Source organism: Octodon degus, unplaced genomic scaffold (assembly GCF_000260255.1).
Source record: "Octodon degus isolate 3935 unplaced genomic scaffold, OctDeg1.0 scaffold00048, whole genome shotgun sequence".
Classification (NCBI taxonomy): domain Eukaryota; kingdom Metazoa; phylum Chordata; class Mammalia; order Rodentia; family Octodontidae; genus Octodon; species Octodon degus.
This window is the reverse complement of record NW_004524624.1, coordinates 4,896,007-4,902,172: the sequence shown is the minus strand read 5'-3', so window position 1 is coordinate 4,902,172 and position 6,166 is coordinate 4,896,007. Positions and strand designations below refer to the sequence as shown.

General features: G+C 41.8%; 1 pseudogene; it reads left to right on the top strand.

The window, feature by feature from the left end:
• The first annotated feature begins 1,507 nt into the window (after positions 1 to 1,507).
• Positions 1,508 to 2,031, top strand: LOC101569996 (annotated as a pseudogene).
• The last annotated feature ends 4,135 nt before the right edge of the window (positions 2,032 to 6,166 follow it).

The window sequence follows — 6,166 nt, the reverse complement described above, 5'->3', positions numbered from 1 at the left end:
GTTTAAGGCCAGCTTCAATCATATAGCAAGACCCTAACTCAAAAAAAACAAGAAAAAAAAAAAAGATAACAAGTATATCAGAAGCCCCTGCAGTGCATCCCCATGACCCCAGTCTCCTGCCTGGAGTTGTGCATGGCAGGAAGGAAAGAGCAAGAGACAAAAATGGCAGGTGCAGCAGGGACCAGTTGCTCTTGGAGAACAAAAGGCCATGACGCACTTGAACTATAGTATTTATTCATTAATAAAAATAGTGCCAGAAAAGTGGCAAGGCTGGCAGGATTGTAACAGAGGGGACAAAGCTGTTCTTGTGGAAGGGACAGGAACAGTCAGATTCAGGTTATGGTTAATGAGTAATCTACTTTGTAGAAATCTTGGAAGGGACTTTTCTCTGGAGTCATGCAGGCCTCAATGGAGACTTATCTCATATCTTAGGCCCATGGTATCGCAGCTGGTCTACCTGAGCTCAGCCGTGGTCATTGATAACAAACAATATTAGGCCAGTATCAACCTCCTGCTTTCATGAAGATAGTACACAGCCTTGACCAGACTCACTTTTTAAATTGAAACCCATTTAGGTAAGTCACCTCTATACAGCCAGCACTGCACTCAATCTCACTTTCATCTGGGGGAGGGTGATGTGGCAGACCTCCACACAAGTGCTAATGAAGAGGTGGAGAAAAGAGGAACCATGTACACTGTTGGTGGTAATATAAATTAGTACAGCTATTATGGAAAACATTATGGAGAACCCTAAAAAATAAAAAAATAGGACTGTCATGTAATCCAACAATTCTACTACTGGGTATAAGTCCAAAGAAAATGAAAAGAGTAGGTTGAACTCTATGTTTATTGCAACACTATTCATAACAGCCAAGATATGGAATCAATGTGAGTGTCCAGTGGATGGATAAATAAAGAAAATGTGGCATATATACATGTGAAATCGTATTCAGCCATAAAAGGGATGAAATTCTGTCATTTGTGAGAACATGTATGGAACTAGAGATTATTATGTTAAGTAAAATAAAACGGACATCATATGTGGAACCTGAACCAGATAATCTCATAGAAGTTGAGATTAGAATAGTGATGAGGTGAGACTAAGGTGGATTGGGAAAGTTTGGTTAACTGGTACAAAGTTATAGTTAACTCAGTAGGACTACTATAGATAATGATAATTGCTGAAGGAGGGATTTTGAACATTTTCTTCTGTTTAAAATGTTTCTTCAATTTTTGTTTTTGTTTTCTTTTTGAAACAAAGCCTTACTATGCAGTTCATGCTATTCTTGAGTGCACTTTGTGGTCTAGGCTGGCCTCGAACTTGCAGTGATCCTCCTGTCTCAGCCTCCTGAGTGCTGGGATTACAAGCATGTACCACCATGCACAGCCAGATTTTTAACATTTTCACTATGAAGAAATATTTGAGGTGTTAGATGTGCTTGCCACCATTTAAGTACACAGTGTAAATATGTATCAGAACATCATTGGGCCACCGCTCCAGCCCATCATGGCGATGCACAACAAGGCGCTCCCGCTGCAGATCCTGGACACCCGGCGGGAGCTGGTGGAGCTCATGAAGCGGAAGCAGGAGCTGGTGGAAACACTGGCAAACTTGGAGAGACAGATCTATGCTTTTGAAGGAAACTGTGTGGAAGACACTCAAATGTATGGCAATATTATTCGTGGCTGGGATCGCTGTCTGACCAACCAAAAAAACTCCAACAGCAAAAATGATGAAGGAACCAGAAGTGTAAAGAAGCCGAGCGGCTCTTCACTAAATCTTCAGTCACGTTGGCAGCTGCCATAAGTGAGTTGGCAGGAGTTCAGGACCAGCTCACTGAAAAGAGGGAGCCAGGAGGTGGGACAGAAAGGGACACTTCTCTGGTCTTCCGTAATCAGGAAAATGAGCCCAGCCAGGAGGACCCTGAGGATCTGGATGGATCTGTGCAGGAAGTGAAGCCCCAGAAGGCTGCTTCTTCCACTTCCTCAGGGAGTCATCACAGCAGCCATAAAACACATAAGAATAAATAAAGACCGGCACAGGTCAGTGGCAGGGACCCCGCTCCCCCAGCTCCGATGGCTGTTGGTGTGAAAGGCCCTTCCTAGAACCGGAGAGCTCAGGATGGACAGAAATTCGTGACTCCAATGAAACCAGCTCATGTTGTAAGGGAGGAGTTAGGAGTTGGTGGGCAGTAGAGTGACCCTAAAAAAGGACTCCAGGACATCCTTCCACTGTTGCTGGTGCAGAACCCTATCCCTAACCTCAAGAACTTTGTTTAATGTGGTGAATTTGGAATCCTTTCAGAAGAGAAAAAGGGGGACTAGAAATGGAATCTGTAGATTTGAAAAATGACATTAGTGTATGTTTGGTAAAGTGGGATAATCTTTTGTTTCTACTCCTGATCTCTGCCTACTCTTAAGAGAATTGACTTAATGTGCCTTTAAAAAAACATTTTAAATACAAGCTTTTTGGTCACTTCTGAAAAAAAAAAAAGCATCACATGGTACCACAAAATGCACACTTTTGTGTGAATTAAAAAATTTAAATGCAAGGGACTAACTTGATAGTTCAACAGACTAAAGCCCCTGCTTAGGCAGAACGCAGCGGCAGGGGTTCGATCCCCTGCTTGCTGTGCATGCCGGCCCTGCCCCCGGGTGTGGTGAGATGGCCAATTGAGACTGGGTGTGTGGTTCACGCCTGCAATCCCAGCACATGGGAGGCTGAAAACAGGAGGATCACTATGAATCTGATCTATATAGTGAGACCTTGTAGACCCTGTCCTAAATACAGAAAAAAAAATTAAATGCACTAAAAAGTTGAATTTATATTTTATTTCTATCACATTCTATATCCAGTTCATTATAATTTTCTCAGCTTTCTATCCAAAATATATCAAAAGCCAGGTTCAGTGGTGCACACCAAAAGCCAGGTTCAGTGGTGCACACCAAAAGCCAGGTTCAGTGGTGCACACCAGTTTAGGAGCCTGAGGCAAGAGGATTGCCTGAATCCAGGAGTTTGAGGGTCAGCTGGGCAGTAGAGTAAGTATCCATTCTTAAACAAAACAAAACAAAACAAAACAAAACAAAACAAAAAAATACATCACAAATCTGATTAGTTTTTACCGTGTCCACTGAGATCCCAACATTTTGTCATCTGGATTATTGCCATAAATTTATAGCGGGCCTTCTTCACTAGCTACTAACTCAGTCTAATCCCAACAGTGGTCAGAATAATCCTTTCAGTTTATGAGCTAAGCATCCCACTTCTCTGATCAGACCCTACAGCGACTCTGTATCACACAATAAAAAATCAAGCTAAACTCACCATCTAAGTCCCTACTGTCCATCATTAACTCTTGTACTACTTTTTTATTTCTTACTCTGTTCTAACCTTCCTGGTCTCTTTGCTGTTTCTCGAACTAGTAAGTAAGCTTCTGTCTGCTCAGGCTGGCTTCATATCTGTGACAATCCTCCTGCTGCAGCCTCCTGAGTGCATGTTATTATTTTTTTTTGAGACAAGGTTTCATTATGAAGGACAGGCTGGCCTTGAACTCACTATGTAACCCAAGCTGGCCTCAAATTCATGGCAATCCTCCTGCCCTCAGCCTCCAGAGTGCTGGGATTGCAGGCATGAACCACCATGTCCATCCATATCATTATTACTGTTATTATTATCATCATTATTATTTTGGTACCAGGAATTGAACTGATGACCTTCTGCTTGCTGGGTAGGTTCTGTGTCACTGAGCTATATTCCCAGTACTATTTTTTAACTTTTTTTTGCGGAACTGGGGATTGAGCTCAGGCCCTTGCGCTTGCCAGGGAAGCGCTTATTCCACTGAGCCATCTCCCCGGCCCCTCAGTACTATTTTTTAAATAAATAAATAAGGGCCAGCCAAATAGCTCAGTGGATTAAAATGCCTGCTTAGGCAGACACGGGCTGGGAGCTCCATATCTTGGCCTGCTGTGCTGGCCCTGCCTCCAGGGCAGCTGAGATGGCAATTGATACTGGGTGTGGTGTCCTGTGCCTGTAATCCTAGTACTTGGGAGGCTATAAACAGGAGGATCACTATGAGTCCAATCAATGCAGTGAGACCGTATATACCCTGTCCTCAATACAAATAAATAAATATAAATTTATTTTATTTTATTTTGAGGAACCAGGGATTCAACTCAGGCAAACACTTATTTTACTGAGCTATCTCCCCATCCCCAATAAATGTAAATTTATTTATTTATTTTGAGACAGGGTCTCAATATGTAGTGCAGGTTGGCCTTGAACTCATTGAGTAGCCCTGACTGGCCTCAAACTCACAGTGATCATCCTGCTTCAGCCTCCAGAATGTTGGGATTACAGGTGTATGCCATCACACCTGGTATAAAAGAAATGTTTTAAATGAAAAAAAAAATTAAAAAGGGGCTAGGGAGATAGTTCAGAGGCAGAAGCACCTACCTGGCAAGCACAAGGTCCTGAGTTCGATCCCTGAACCCAGTGTCATGCTGGCCCTGGAACTGGGTGTGGTAGCACACATCTGTAATCCCAGAATTTGCGAGGTTAAGACAGGAGAATTTCTAAGAGTTTGAGATCAGCCCAGAGGCTACAAAGTGAGCACAGGGCTGGCCTGAATTGAAAGCGTTGGTTCCATACCACAAATACAGCAGAGAAATGAGCAATATAATTTAGTGTCTTAGTTGCTGGGACAAAATACCTGACACCCACATGATAAAAATGGAAAGGTTTATTTTAGCTTACAGTTGATAGAGGTTTCAGTCCAGAGTTGGCTGGCTTCAAAGCCGGGTGGCATGGAAGAGGGGCAAAGAAGAGGAGAAACAGCCCATGGCAAGGTGGTCAGGATGCAGCAGTCCTCGAGAGCGTAGGAAGGATATAGATCTGTAGGGCACATCTCCCAGCATCACATTCAGGTATAAACTAATCAGTGGACTAATGCAGTATCACACACCCATCATCCATCCACCTCCCAATAGCTCCACCTATGAGAGTGTGAGGCTTTGGGGGGGCATCTAGATATAAGCCATAACATAAGGAAACATAACTGTATGTCAAAAAATTAGATGACAAGTGAAATAAGAAACCTTCTACAACTGGCTCAAGAAAAAATGGAAAATCTAAATAGACCTATACCCAGGTAATAAACAGAATTGATAGTTTAAAAAAGTTCTTTAAAGAGAAATCTAGTTCTAGATGACTTCCTTGGAGAATTCTCCTAATATTTAAAGAAGACATTATAATCAGATAATAATTACATCATCATTGCAATAGGAGTCAGAGACATTGTGAAAAAGATAATTTTAGGAACAGGAGAGGGGACCAGACAGCATCATTTTTTTTCTTCCAGTACTGGGAATTGAACTCAGGACCTTGCACTTGCCAGGCAGGTGCTTATGCAACTGAGCTATATTCCTGGCCCTCAGATAACATCATTAAGATCAAATATGTGGCATATCAGTGAATACAGTGGAATAAGGACTTTTGAGAATTCACTCCTGTGAGAATGAGGTTTTGTTTGTTTTATCTAGTGTTTCTCTGTTTTCTATTTCATTCATCTCAACTCTAAGCCATAACATTCTTGTTACTGGGTATAGGATTTCAGTTTGTGAAGGTGACTAATTCTGGAGATAGATTGCATAAAATGTAGATGTATTTAATACTGCTGAATTGAACACTAAGAGTGGTTAAGATCATAAGCATTATGCCTTTTTTTTTTTTTTTTTTTTGGTCTTTTTGAGACAGGGTCTCACTATGTAGCACAGGCTGGCTTTCAACTCACTTTTTTGACCAGGCAGCTCTCAAACTCACAACAGTCCTCCTGCCTCAGCCTCTAGAGTGCTGGGATTATAGGCCTATGCCAGCACACCTGGCCCACTAGTTCTTTTTTTGAGACAAGGTTTTACTATCATAGTTCAGGGTGGCTTTGAACTTACTATGTAGCCCAGGCTGGCCTCAAACTCTCAGTGATCTTTCTGCCTCAGTTTCCTAGATACTGGGATTATAGGCATTTGCCACTGTGCTAAGATACAACAATTTTTGTTTTAAATTGAAGATCTGTTTTTTTTTTTTTTACAGAAGGAAGGACTGATATGACAACATGAATATGAAAAATCATGGTGTAGACTCAAGTATGTATGAGTATAAAACTAGAGCCCT